The 12,053-nt window shown below is 54.3% G+C and overlaps 1 protein-coding gene across 1 annotated transcript in view; it reads left to right on the top strand.

The window, feature by feature from the left end:
* Positions 1-1,510: 1,510 nt before the first annotated feature.
* LOC130358537 (probable tRNA methyltransferase 9B) overlaps positions 1,511-12,053 on the top strand; it is a 35,381-nt gene continuing 24,838 nt past the window's right edge. The window contains exon 1 of the mRNA XM_056561907.1: positions 1,511-1,530. The gene's annotated coding sequence lies outside the window, so the exon portion shown is untranslated. The remainder of the gene's footprint in view (positions 1,531-12,053) is intronic.

Here is a 12,053-nt window from a genome sequence, read left to right as displayed (position 1 = left end):
GAGGGTACAGCACTCACATTCCTTGCTCAGGGCAGACCTGGCAGAGCCTAGAAAAACAGAAAAATATAAAGAGGGAACATTTGGCAATAACAGCAGGCACTCAGGAATAAAGATAGAATACGGTCAATAAAAGACTATAAAAACTGTAACAACAGGAGAGAACATAGGACTACATAGGTACGAGCCTCCAGACCGTCTCTGGAATCGTGTCCATAGGAGATCTTCCAAAGATTTCAAACACACACCCCCAGCTAGAGAGTCCAGAGAACAGACAAGAGGAAGCGTCAAGGAGCAGCACGTCTGATCTGAGCCTCGTTGCCATCCAGCCACTCCGCGGCCGCCACGGGGCTATCAAACATATGAGTAGTTCCAAGAGGAACCACACGGAGGCGTAAAGCATGGAGTACATCACGTTAAGTGCACACAGACCACATTTAATGTTGGTGAATTTAGCGCGTCTCTTCTGAACTTCAGCAGAAAAGTCTGGAAAAATGAAGACACGATGTCCATCAATTTCAAGAGAGTCCAGATCCCTGGCCTTGCGGAGGATAATGTTGCGATCCTTATAAAGAAGAATCCGGATGAGGATAGCCCTTGGTGGAGCCCCAGGTGGCAAGGGGCGAGTAGGCAGTCTATGAGCACGTTCCACAGCAAACAGGAGGGTCAAAGTCTCTCTTCCAAAAGTTTTGAGGAGCCAGCTTTCAAAGAACTCTCTTGTCGTCTGCCTTTCAAAGAACTCTCATGTCGTCTGCCTTGGCCACCAGAGCAGTTATATGGTTAATCATGCTGTGCATGTCCCTCTTAAGTGGGGGGACCTGATCTTCCATATCGCCCACTCTTTCCTCAACCGCACTGACACGTTCGGACACCTTTTGCATGACATGACGAATACGGTTAATGTCCTCACGCAGACTACCAAGCAGCAATTTGACATCCGTGTTCCCCTTAGATACGGCTAGGAACACATCCTTCAGAGTGGGGCTAGGTACAGAGGAGGGGGGGGGGTTAGAGCAGGCATAGACGTATAGTCCACTGCAGCAGATGAGGGGTTAACATGCAGAGAAGAGGATGCTGCAGGAGTGGAGGGGTCTAGCAGAGGAACAGCAGCCTCAGGTAGGAGCAGGGGGAAAAATGGTAGAGGAGGCCCCTCTACCAGGGGGAAAATGGTAGAGGAGGCTGCACTCCAGTACTAGTAGGGTTAATAGAGGAAGTTAGTGCAGCAGCAGCAGCCGGGCCAGATCCCCTACTCATTGTGGACAGCGGCAGAGAATCATTACTTGCAGCTTGCCAGTCATCTTCAGCGCCCGCCATAGCGCTCCAGGGGCTTCCCGACTCCCTCTCCCTCTCAGCAGCAGGTTCGCCTGTCACGCGCGCGAAGCGCTGCAGACACTCTGTTATAAGAGCCAGGGAAGATGGCGCTGTCCCGCGCCTCCGAGTCCCCGCCGTCCTGCGGTCCCGTCACCTTGTTGTTGCGCTTGCGGCCGGTCATATGGAGCCCAGTAGTGCCCGGTAGCCTTCAGGTAGCAGCAGGTAAGTTACCCGTTGGTGCTAATGCCAAAAGTCCAGGATAATTGCAGGATAGCTGCGGAGCCCTGAGTCTGTGTGCCCGGTCACATAGCGCGCCAAGCCACACCACCCGGAAGTTGTGTAGTTCTTATCAGTCTGACCACAGTGCTGTCACGATTCGGCTGGCAGGAGGTGGATCCTCTGTGCCAGAGAGGGATTGGCGTGGACCGTGCTAGTGGACCGGTTCTAAGCTGCTACTGGTTTTCACCAGAGCCCGCCGCAAAGCGGGATGGTCTTGCAGCGGCGGTAGCAACCAGGTCGTATCCACTAGCAACGGCTCAACCTCTCTGACTGCTGAAGATAGGCGCGGTACAAGGGAGTAGACAAGAGCAAGGTCGGACGTAGCAGAAGGTCGGGGCAGGCAGCAAGGATCGTAGTCAGGGGCAACGGCAGGAGGTCTGGAACACAGGCTAGGAACACACTGGGAAACGCTTTCACTGGCACGATGGCAACAAGATCCGGCAAGGAAGGGAAGGGGAAGTGAGGTTATATAGGGAATTGCACAGGTGAATACACAAATTAAACCAACTGCGCCAATCAGCGGCGCAGTGGGCCTTTAAATCGTAGAGACCCGGCGCGCGCGCGCCCTAAGGAGCGGGGCCGCGCGCGCCGGGACAGGACCGACGGAGAGCGAGTCAGGTACGGGAGCCGGGGTGCGCATCGCGAGCGGGCGCCACCCGCATCGCGAATCGCATCCCGGCTGGAAGAGGTATCGCAGCGCACCCGGTCAGCAGGTCTGACCGGGGCGCTGCGATTGCGAGGATGTTGCGAGCGCTCCGGGGAGGAGCGGGGACCCGGAGCGCTCGGCGTAACAGTACCCCCCCCCTTGGGTCTCCCCCTCTTCTTGGAGCCTGAGAACCTGAGGACCAGACTTTTGTCTAGGATATTGTCCTCAGGTTCCCAGGATCTCTCTTCAGGACCACAGCCCTCCCAATCTACCAAAAAAAATCTTTTTCCTCTGACCGTCTTGGAGGCCAGTATCTCCTTTACGGAGAAGATGTCAGAAGAACCGGAAACAGGAGTGGGAGAAACAAGTTTGGGAGAGAAACGGTTGATGATGAGTGGTTTAAGGAGAGAGACATGGAAGGCATTGGGAATACGAAGAGAAGGAGGAAGAAGGAGTTGGTAAGAGACAGGATTAATCTGGCACAAGACTTTGAAAGGACCAAGATAGCGTGGTCCCAGTTTGTAACTGGGGACACGAAAGCGGACATATTTAGCGGAGAGCCATACCTTGTCTCCGGGAGCAAAAATGGGGGGGGTTCTTCTTTTCTTATCGGCAAACCTTTTCATGCGGGATGAAGCCTGTAAAAGAGAATTTTGGGTCTCTTTCCATATGGTGGAAAGATCACGAGTTACTTCATCCACAGCAGGCAAACCAGAGGGCAAGGGAGTAGGGAGGGGGGGAAGAGGGTGACGGCCGTACACCACGAAAAATGGGGACTTAGCAGAAGATTCAGAGACTCTGAAGTTGTATGAGAATTCGGCCCATGGTAGAAGATCTGCCCAGTCATCCTGGCGGGAGGAAACAAAATGCCGTAAATAGTCACCCAGGACCTGGTTAATTCTTTCTACTTGCCCATTGGATTGGGGATGATAAGAAGAAGAGAAGTTTAATTTAATCTTGAGCTGTTTACAGAGGGCCCTCCAGAATTTAGACACGAATTGGACGCCTCTATCCGAGACGATCTGCGTGGGCAAACCGTGAAGACGAAAAATGTGTACAAAAAATTGCGCTGAAGGAAGACCAGGAAGAGGAATAAAATGTGCCATCTTGGAAAATCGATCAACGACCACCCAAACAACAGTGTTGCCACGGGATGGGGGTAGGTCAGTAATAAAGTCCATACCAATCAGTGACCAAGGCTGTTCGGGGACAGGCAGAGGATGAAGGAGACCAGCAGGCTTCTGGCGAGGAGTCTTATCCCGGGCACAGACAGTACAGGCCCGCACAAAATCAACAACATCCGTCTCCAGAGTCGGCCACCAATAGAAACGAGAGATGAGTTGCAGGGACTTTTTGATGCCCCCATGGCCTGCGAGGTGGGAGGAGTGACCCCATCTGAGAATCCCGAGACGTTGGCGTGGAGAAACGAAGGTCTTCCCTGGAGGAGTTTGCCTGATGGAGACTGGAGAAGTGGAGATCAGACAGTCAGGAGGAATGATGTGTTGCGGAGAGACCTCTACTTCAGAGGCATCGGAAGAACGAGAGAGGGCATCGGCCCTAATGTTCTTGTCGGCAGGGCGAAAATGAATTTCAAAGTTAAAACGGGCAAAGAACAACGACCACCTGGCCTGGCGAGGGTTCAGCCGTTGGGCAGACTGGAGATAGGAGAGATTCTTGTGATCGGTGTAAATGATAACTGGAAATTTTGATCCCTCCAGCAGATGTCTCCATTCCTCAAGTGCCAATTTAATGGCCAGTAGTTCTCGATCCCCGATGGAGTAGTTTCTCTCCGCCGGAGAGAAGGTCCTAGAAAAAAAAACACAAGTAACAGCATGCCCGGAAGAATTTTTTTGTAGAAGGACCGCTCCAGCTCCCACTGAGGAGGCATCTACCTCCAATAGGAAGGGTTTAGATGGGTCAGGTCTGGAGAGCACGGGAGCAGAAGAAAAGGCAGACTTGAGACGTTTAAATGCGTCTTCCGCTTGGGGAGACCAGGACTTGGGATTGGCATTTTTCTTGGTTAAAGCCACGATAGGAGCTACAATGGTGGAAAAGTGTGGAATAAATTGTCTGTAATAATTGGCGAACCCCAAAAAACGTTGGATAGCACGGAGTCCGGAGGGGCGTGGCCAATCCAAGACGGCAGAGAGTTTATCCGGGTCCATTTGTAATCCCTGGCCAGAGACCAAGTATCCTAGGAAAGGAAGAGATTGACATTCAAACAGACATTTCTCCATTTTGGCATAAAGTTGATTGTCTCGAAGTCTCTGAAGAACCATGCGAACATGCTGGCGGTGTTCTTCTAAGTTGGCAGAAAAAATCAGAATATCGTCCAGATACACAACAACACAGGAATATAAGAGATCACGAAAAATGTCATTAACAAAGTCTTGGAAGATGGCAGGGGCGTTGCACAGGCCAAAGGGCATGACCAGATACTCAAAGTGTCCATCTCTGGTGTTAAATGCAGTCTTCCATTCGTCCCCCTCCCTGATGCGGATGAGATTATAAGCACCTCTTAAGTCCAGTTTGGTAAAGATGTGGGCACCTTGAAGGCGATCAAAGAGTTCTGAGATAAGAGGTAGAGGGTAGCGGTTCTTTACCGTGATTTTATTAAGTCCGCGGTAATCAATGCAAGGACGCAGGGAGCCATCTTTTTTGGACACAAAAAAAAATCCAGCTCCGGCAGGAGAGGAGGATTTGCGGATAAACCCCTTTTTTAAATTTTCCTGGATGTATTCAGACATAGCAAGAGTCTCTGGAGCGGACAGAGGATAAATTCTGCCCCGGGGTGGAGTAGTGCCCGGGAGGAGGTCAATAGGACAGTCATAAGGCCTGTGAGGAGGTAAAGTCTCAGCTTGCTTTTTGCAAAATACGTCAGCATAGTCCATATAAGCCTTAGGGAGACCGGTTACAGGGGGAACCACAGGGTCACGGCAGGGAGTACTGGGAACCGGTTTAAGACAGTCCTTGAAACAAGAAGTACCCCAGCTCTTGATTTCTCCTGTGGACCAATCAAGAGTTGGGGAATGGCGTTGAAGCCACGGTAATCCAAGGAGAATTTCGGAAGTGCAATTGGAGAGGACCAAAAACTCAATTTTTTCGTGATGAGGTCCGATGCACATTAGGAGGGGTTCCGTGCGGTAACGCACGGTACAGTCCAATCTTTGATTGTTAACACAATTGATGTAGAGGGGTCTGGCGAGACTGGTCACCGGGATGTTGAACCTGTTGATGAGAGAGGCCAAAATAAAATTTCCTGCAGATCCGGAGTCCAAGAAGGCCATAGTAGAGAAGGAGAAGATGGAGGAAGATATCCGCACAGGCACAGTAAGGCGTGGAGAAGCAGAGTAGACATCAAGAACTGTCTCCCCTTTGTGCGGAGTCAGCGTACGTCTTTCCAGGCGGGGAGGACGGATAGGACAATCCTTCAGGAAGTGTTCGGTACCGGCACAGTACAGGCACAGATTCTCCATGCGGCGTCGTGTCCTCTCTTGAGGTGTCAAGCGAGACCGGTCAACTTGCATAGCCTCCACGGCGGGAGGCACAGGAACGGATTGCAGAGGACCAGAGGAGAGAGGAGCCGGGGAGAAAAAACGCCTCGTACGAACAAAGTCCATATCCTGGCGGAGCTCCTGACGCCTTTCGGAAAAACGCATGTCAATGCGAGTGGCTAGATGAATAAGTTCATGCAGGTTAGCAGGAATTTCTCGTGCGGCCAGAACATCTTTAATGTTGCTGGATAGGCCTTTTTTAAAGGTCGCGCAGAGGGCCTCATTATTCCAAGATAATTCGGAAGCAAGAGTACGGAATTGGATGGCGTACTCGCCAACGGAAGAATTACCCTGGACCAGGTTCAGCAGGGCAGTCTCAGCAGAAGAGGCTCGGGCAGGTTCCTCAAAGACACTTCGAATCTCCGTGAAGAAGGAGTGTACAGAGGTAGTGATGGGGTCATTGCGGTCCCAGAGCGGTGTGGCCCATGACAGAGCTTTTCCGGACAGAAGGCTGACTACGAAAGCCACCTTAGACCTTTCAGTAGGAAACTGGTCCGACATCATCTCCAAGTGCAGGGAACATTGTGAAAGAAAGCCACGGCAAAACTTAGAGTCCCCATCAAATTTATCCGGCAAGGATAGTCGTAGGCCGGAAGCGGCCACTCGCTGCGGAGGAGGTGCAGGAGCTGGCGGAGGAGATGATTGCTGGAGCTGTGGTAGTAGCTGCTGTAGCATCACGGTCAGTTGAGACAGCTGGTGGCCTTGTTGCGCTATCTGTTGCGACTGCTGGGCGACCACCGTGGTGAGGTCGGCGACAACTGGCAGTGGAACTTCAGCGGGATCCATGGCCGGATCTACTGTCACGATTCGGCTGGCAGGAGGTGGATCCTCTGTGCCAGAGAGGGATTGGCGTGGACCGTGCTAGTGGACCGGTTCTAAGCTGCTACTGGTTTTCACCAGAGCCCGCCGCAAAGCGGGATGGTCTTGCAGCGGCGGTAGCAACCAGGTCGTATCCACTAGCAACGGCTCAACCTCTCTGACTGCTGAAGATAGGCGCGGTACAAGGGAGTAGACAAGAGCAAGGTCGGACGTAGCAGAAGGTCGGGGCAGGCAGCAAGGATCGTAGTCAGGGGCAACGGCAGGAGGTCTGGAACACAGGCTAGGAACACACTGGGAACCGCTTTCACTGGCACGATGGCAACAAGATCCGCCAAGGAAGGGAAGGGGAAGTGAGGTTATATAGGGAAGTGCACAGGTGAATACACTAATTAAACCAACTGCGCCAATCAGCGCAGTGGCCCTTTAAATCGTAGAGACCCGGCGCGCGCGCGCCCTAAGGAGCGGGGCCGCGCGTGCCGGGACAGGACCGACGGAGAGCGAGTCAGGTACGGGAGCCGGGGTGCGCATCGCGAGTGGGCGCCACCCGCATCGCGAATCGCATCCCGGCTGGAAGAGGTATCGCAGCGCACCCGGTCAGCAGGTCTGACCGGGGCGCTGCGATTGCGAGGATGTTGCGAGCGCTCCGGGGAGGAGCGGGGACCCGGAGCGCTCGGCGTAACAAGTGCTCTCAGCTTACACCTTTATCTGTGTCAGGAACTGTCCGGAGCAGGAGCAAATCCCCATAGCAAGCCTCTTTTACTCTGGACAGTTCCAGACATGGACAGAGGTGTCAGCAGAGAGCACATCCTGTGAACACAACAGTTCAGTGTGAGCAGCGTGCGGGTGTGTCCCTTGTTGAGCTCCACAAACTTCCAGCAGATCAGACCAGAGCAGGTGATCCATCCGCCTTCCCAGGAGTGTGTCAGGCTCCTGGGGAGAGCCTCCCTGCATGGAGCCCAGGGCCTCCACCTCCCGTTCTTCAAGGCTGGCGGGGGGTGGAGAGCAAACAGCAACAGCCATTCCGGCCGGGGGGAGAAGATCTGGCAGAGTCTGCAGCAATGCAGGCTCTGCACCCCCGGCAACGGTTGTCAGCCAGAGGACTGGTGAAAGAAAAGCAAGAAGAAGAAGTGTGGAGTTGTGGGCAGAGAGAGGGCCCAAGGAGTCCAGCGCCACCTACTGCTCCCGCATGGCCGCGCGGTTTGCTGAATATGATCGCTGTGGCAAGGAGCTGAAGTTGGCCAGACAAGATCTGCAAGGGGCTCAGAATCTGGTGAACACTGCGCCCAAAAAGAGCAGACCAGAGCTAAGAAGAAAGATCTCAGCACTGAAGGCTGAGATTGTGCAGCTGGAGGAGAGGAGAGCAGAGATCTTGGAGGGGAGCGGTCTCTTCAAGGAGAAGCTTCAGAACAACAACCGGTTTGCCGCCATGAAATCCCCAGGTAAGGTGGAGGTGGATGATGGGGAGAGTAGTGGCGGTGAAGAAAGTGTGGATGGTGAAGGCATAAAGAGGAAGGAGAATGTGGGAGAAAGAGCACAAGTGGTGGAAATGGATGTCTTGCCTGTAGCTACTCCCTATAACACCCAGGACAGCTACATAGAGCCAGCCCAGGTGGCGCTTCCATTAAGTGAGAGCGAGGAGGATGAACTGGAGAGTGAGGCTGGGGGATTACTGAGGGCGATTGTTATGCAGGAGTCCCCAGCCCACCTCCAGAACTTTACCTTTGGAGATGACCAGTGCGATGATGTGGCAGTAAAGCGTAAGAAGCAGAAGACTCAGGAGACAGTAAAGTACATGTTTGTCCCTTTCCAGCAGTCAGGGCCAGCTGCAAAGCTGGTTCAGGCTGCTGGGCCCCCCAGACTGCCAGACTCCGTTTCTGTAGTGGAACGGAGCCAGCATGGGGGGTACAGCATGGCGTCAGAAAAGGCTGCGGACGCAATAGCTGTAAAGCACACCCATCCTGCCGGTAGGGAGGGGAAGGATGGGCTCATGGTGGGCAGCTCTGGCACTGCAGGGCCGCCCCAGGGTGGCGGGGGGCGTGTCCCAGTGCCAGAGGCGAGTTTTGCTGCTGTGTGCTCGGGGGGCGGTTCCCCGAGAACTGTGGGCATTACCGGTGCTGCGGGGCACTCCCCTGTGAGGGGGGGAAGTGTCCGGGCACCGGTGGCGGAGAGCGGAGTGTCTGTGTGCTCGGGGGGCGGTCCCCCGAGTACTGTGTGTTCTGTGGGTGCTGCGGGGCACTCCTCTGTGAGGGGGGGGAGTGTCCGGGCACCGATATCCCCTGCAGAGCCTGTGTGGTTAGGCAAACCAAGCGATGGCGCTGTGGGAGGAGCTGGGGTGCGCTTTGAGGGGCAGCCCCAGACTCAGGACGTGTCATCGCACATGGAGGAGGAGTCATCAGTGTCGACCCCGGCAGCAGCAGCATCGACCCCAGCACAGAAAAGACCAGCAGTACTACAGGTCCCAGCCAGCCCAGAATCCATTAGGCAGGAAAAGAGTGGAGGATGTGAGAATGCTGAGTGTAGTAGAGGTGTGGATGTGAGGAGTGTAAGTGGAGCGAATGATGGTGGGAGTAGTAGTGGTAAGAATGGGAAGTCTGGTATGGATGGGAATAAAGATGGGAGTAGTGGTGTGAGTGGCTGTACTGATGGGTCTGGGTCTGGTCCGGCTGCCCCCCCGGTAGTGACTGCTCCTAGAAGTTATGCTAATGTCGCTGCCGGGGGTTCAGGTGGGTCCCCGTCTCCGGCCGGCTCTGGAGGCCACTTGCAACAGCGCCTCCTGGAGGCTCTGCGTAGGGGCGACAGGTCGATCCAGGTAGAGGGGAGGGGTGAGGTCGACCTGTCTTTCTGGATAGAGAGGCACGGTTTGGGGGCTTTCCGAGAGCGGAATGGGGAGGTGGTCTGGTCCCTCCCGACAACTGGGCAGGACAATAACCGTAGGAATGTGGTCCGTCTGATTTGGAGGGGCGAGGATGCGTGCCCGCCTCGCGCTAAAGTGGTTGAGCTCCTCCTCCAGATGGAATTCAGGGCATGTGACATCTTTGCCCTGATCCACCCCTACGGTTCGTCTGAGTTTGATGTCAGTTTCGTTCGGCCAGAGGGTCTCGAACTCTTCTGGTCAAACTACGAAGTTGCAAAAAACGAGCCCGGCTGGCGGGAGTTCGCCGTAAAGGCGATTTCCCGTCAGAATGCTGTCAAGAAGGTGACCGTTTTGACCCGTAACGAGTCACTTTCTTGTTATGATATCATGACCTGGCTTGGACGGTATGGGGATGTGACGGACATGCCCAAGAAAAACTTGGATGAGCACGGGATCTGGTCCGGGGCCTGGACGTTTTCCGTCAAACTCAAGCGTTCAGGGAGTACGGTTGCCCACATTCCGTCAGCCGCCTTTCTTGGACGTGATAGGATCCAGGTCTTCTACCAGGGGCAGCCTAAGGTCTGTCACAGGTGTGGCAGCCCCACCCACTTTAGCGCAGCCTGTACTGTGCAGGTCTGCGCTTTGTGTGGTGGGGTGGGTCATCTGGCCGCATCCTGTCGGCAGATCCGGTGCCACCTGTGTGGTGTCCTCGGACACCCTTTCAGCCGTTGTCCTAGCGCCTTCGCCCATGCAGCGGCCGCTCCAGCTGAGGAGAGCTGTGAAGTTGCCTCGGCTGGGGAGGGTACGGGCAGGGATGGGGGCGCAACAGGGCTAGTGAGGAGGAAAAAGGGCCCTGCCAAACTAAGGCGGGAGGAAAATCGTAGAAGGAGTAGGGAGCTGGAGAGTGCCCAGGTGGCGGGGGTAGCTTCAGTCCCTGCTCCTGAAGCTGGCCCTGTAACTGCTGAAGCCCTGGTGGAGAATGTGCTGGATGAGGAGATCAGGAGACTTCACAGAGAGGAAAGCAATATGGCCGACCCTTCCGATTCCTCCCACTATGAAAGTGTGGATGAGGAGAGTGGGGTGAGGCCCAAAAAGAAAGAAAAGGGCAAAAGGAAAGGGAGAAAGAAGAGGTCAGAGCCCTCTGAAGCTCCTGGTACTACGGGCCAGGTCCAAAGCGGAAGCCTGGCTGCCCCCCCTCTGATTGACCTGTCAAACCGGTACCTCGTCCTCGATACCATCTCCTCCCCCTCCTTGGAGGGGGAAGGTGAGGGCGGGGTGCCTCGGGAGAAAGAGCCTCTGGGGGGAACTGGGCCCTGTCCTGTTGAGGCACCTTCCTCAGAGGGCAGGGCTAGACCGGGGCCGGACGGACACGGGGACCTTATGGACCAATCGGAGTCTAAAAAAAGATGTAAGAGTGGTCCTGCCCTTTCGTCGTCTTCGGGGGATGAGGGGGCTAAAAAGAAGGGGAAAAAGAAATAAAGGGTGAGGCCATCTAATTCAATCACCCTGTATGGCGGCACTCACCCCATTGACGCTGGCATCTATTAATTGTGCCAGCATAAAGTCGGATACGGCTAGATTTGCAGCCTTTGATTTTCTCGGCCGTGTTGAAGCCGACATTTTGTATCTGCAGGAGACCAGGTTGTCAGATCTAGCCTCCCTGGTAAAAGCCAGGAGAGAGTGGAGGCGCGGCCCCTCCCACTGGTCTCTTGCGGCTGAGTCGTATAGTGGGGTGGCGGTCCTTTTTACCGCTCCTGTTGAATGCCGACGGGTTATTGAATTAGAAATGGGGAGGTGCCTGATCTTAGATGTCTTCATGAAGGGACAGGAGCTCCGACTCATTAACATCTACGCCCCGCAAACTAAGCGGGGCCGTAAAGATCTCTTTATGAGGATTAAGCCCTTTCTTTTTACGAGTCGGCAGGTGATCTTTGGAGGGGACTTCAATAATGTCACGAGGTCCCAAGATAGGAGAGGCTCCAATGGTCCGCTGACTTGCGATAGTGTGGCACTGATTAGCATAACTAGAGAAGCTCGCCTAGAGGATGCCCACATCCGGAGCCCCTCGGGCCACGTGGGTTTCACCTATCATCAAGGTAGTCGCAGGTCTAGAATAGATAGGTTTTATTTGAAGGAGGAAGCCGTCTCTTCCGCAGTGTCCGTGGTTGAGGTGGAGTTCTCCGATCACTGTATGATTTTGTTTTCCCTGAATGTTTCAGAGACCCCCCGGATGGGAAAAGGTTATTGGAAGCTGAATTCGTCCCTCCTGGAGGAAGCGGAGGTAAGACAGTCCTTTGAGGATTTTCTTCAGAGTCAGGTACCTTTACTGGATCTTTGTAGTAATAAGCTGGAGTGGTGGGAGATATTCAAGAAGCGGGTTGCGGGGTTCTTCCGCCAGCTCTCGAGCCTCAGGTCCCTGAACAGGTATCGCTTGTATCAGGGTCTGAGGAGGAAACTCGAGCTTCTCGTCTCGACTGGAGGTAGCCGAGAGGATATCTCCAGAGTGAAATCCTTGCTGATGAGGTGTCAGTACGATAGGCACGCATCTTTGGTTTTTGAGAGGGATTTCGGGAAGTACCGCTCGCCCGACCCT

The sequence above is a fragment of the Hyla sarda genome, chromosome 2, assembly GCF_029499605.1.
Source record: "Hyla sarda isolate aHylSar1 chromosome 2, aHylSar1.hap1, whole genome shotgun sequence".
Lineage (NCBI taxonomy): Eukaryota > Metazoa > Chordata > Amphibia > Anura > Hylidae > Hyla > Hyla sarda.
Note: the sequence above shows the minus strand (reverse complement) of the source record. Positions and strands in the feature narration are given on the sequence as shown.